The sequence below is a fragment of the Papilio polytes genome, unplaced genomic scaffold (genome assembly GCF_000836215.1).
Source record: "Papilio polytes unplaced genomic scaffold, Ppol_1.0 DF824102.1, whole genome shotgun sequence".
Lineage (NCBI taxonomy): Eukaryota > Metazoa > Arthropoda > Insecta > Lepidoptera > Papilionidae > Papilio > Papilio polytes.
Genome location: NW_013525102.1, coordinates 2,828,215 through 2,831,047, shown reverse-complemented (window position 1 = coordinate 2,831,047; position 2,833 = coordinate 2,828,215).

Genomic DNA, 2,833 nt, shown 5'->3' with positions numbered 1-2,833 from the left:
TACGTGCACCGTGTTTATTTATGATAGAAACAAATAACAATAAAGGGAAATATCAAAGACTCCTTCTATAACGTGGATTATAATGAATAAAAAAAGGAAACGAGCGAGGTATGTGTGAACTGTGAACATGTGTCGGAGCGGGGGCTACGCGCCCACGCTCGCGGCCTTCTTACTGTTTGTTTACATTAAATAAACTGAACTTACATTGAATCCCCACACAATTCGTATTTTTATCGACTACAATAAACATTTGTGTGACTTTCAAAAATAAAATTAACGTGAATTTTATTTTTAGAACTCACTACATTTCAATATCGGTGAAAATAAACATACTTTTATCATGTGAAAAAATAATTAGCTCTTTGTGTTACAAATATTCAAAACGCAATAATATATGTATTTGTGACTATCAAAGTGAGTCCAAACAGTGTAGTCGTTCAATTAATTTATTTAGTCGCGTTCCGCTTGACCCACTTCACTGTCAATGAAGACGAGCTATAAATTGTATCACAACCAATCTGGCCATTAAACTACGAGCTCCTTTTATGGCTACGTAATTGTAGTCCTTGTTGATACTCCGTTGTTTGTGGTAATTACTTTAAATACTAGAGCCAAATATAAACTCTCTTTAGTCCTTCTATAAAATCGATAAACCCATAACGGAATAGGTTCGACGACATTATTCATACCCTTTAAGCGTTAACGTTGAGAATATGAAATAAATAAGTCCAGTCAACTTTTATATCATCATCTTCCTCTTTATCCTACTCCCGTAGGATCGGCGCGATAGGTTTTTGTCCTCCATATAACTCTATCATACGTCATCCCAGTCATCACTCCCTTCTTGATCATGTCACCTTTCACACAATTCATCCATCTCTTTCTAAGTCTACCTCTACAGGTGTACCCTTCCTCTTAACCATACAACTTTCACTTTCCGACAACTTTTATGTTACTCAAAAATACGAAATGCGATCTAGTACCTATTAAGATTTTCTTTTATTAGTCCTAAATATGTAGGTTTTAAGAGCTTGTTTCTTTATTAGTGTGAAATCGCCTGTTTGTCACTGGCGCATTGTTAATTGATATAATGATGGATTGATAATACGTGGGACGATGTAGGCGTCAATTGAATAATCACAAAACACGAGTAGGAACACTTGAAACATTTTTACAGACAAAAAACTTGTTTTATTTCCGCTAATCGCAAATATTCCATTTAAACAAGATTATCCCACTTGTACAATCAAAACTTTAGTGGTGTAGAGATTTTTCTCGTATCACAATAAAGTAGATTAAAACTAAATTTGTCTATGAACTTTATCGGCTTTGTGTGTACTTGTTTTCTTATGATTAAATTAGCTGTTGTGTGTAATAAATATAATCATGCGTTAGCGTCTGCTACTGCTACGAGTGTACAAAATATTTTTTAGCCTTTTCATAGTTACTCTAAGAAAAAGACAACCATATGTTTTTCTACAAGTGTTTTTGAAAAGGAAATCAACCGTTAGACATTTCAAGGGCAGTTGTGTCTTGATAAATATTAACGTACTATCCATTTTAGGTATCTTTGCCCGTGTGTTAGTTTAGTATTGTTAAATAGTATGTCAGTTTTCATAAGGATTGTTATAATATGTGAACATTTGTATATTAATACAGCCCGCTGCATAATTAAAAACTGTATCTGTATCCCAAAAAATCAAAAATGCTAACTTATATCAGCCGCTAGAGATTTTTTTTCAGAAGTTTTTTTTTACAAATAAATTATTCCATTGTATGACGAATGAAGGAAAGAGTTATCAACTTCGATAAATGCATTCGATAGGATTGTTTAGGATTGTTTATGTTAACGGAAGTATAGTTAATAGCTGCGTGAAGCGTGGGCTACATGATGTAAACCGTACACTTGGCCACAACATACCGCACTGTGGGCCGTCTGTTGCGGATTATTTATGCTCCGCTGACTGACAGCTCGCAAGGTTTATTGAATTACTTCTGTACGTGACTGTACTGCTAAAGATGGCGCCAATTTATATAAAACTGTATTGTTTTATTTTCTGTACACGTATGTTATACAGAAAAAGTCACTTCTTTGATCTACTAGGTTAAGTACCATTAGACACATTACATTAGACGTAATGATTTGGTAAACCAATGACTTATTTTGAATTTCTCTATATTCTCTGTATTCACAGCTCTGGTCTCACAGTAAAATTGAGGAGAGTGTTTTTCAATGTAGAGTTATAAAGTCAGTAGGTTTACAGGCAATTTTGATTAGTGTCGATGGCATGTGATTGCGTCCAACGCGGACCAAACGGGTTGCTATTTCGAGATAAACGTCGCCATAAACGGTCGAGTAGCGCCGCGGAGACCGCCTAATCGACCTCCCAGTCAACCGTCGTCGGGTGCAACCGTTTACTTTCTAATAAATTCGCGAAATATACAGCACGCGCTGTACCATTGTTAAAGTTAAATTTAAATTCGTCACCAGATTGATTAGGCAATTTAAAAGCGAACCTAGTCACGTTGTTCTTTACGTTACGTGATTGGATCTAAGAACGCGATTACGTTTTTACAAATAACTACAACTTTACAATGTTTATGTTTTAAATGACTTACATCTAAATGTCGAAATATTGGCTATAAACAACAGTACAAAGACGAAAGGAACGTTGCTCGTAGATAAACGCGATGTCTGAAGACAGAAGCGATTTAAAACCCGTCATAAATAGTACCGTACGAGTACAACGATAATGCGGTAATACTACTATAGACTCGCTTATTACAAATTGTCATAATTAAGTCTAAAATATTGAATTATTGCATAAATTTA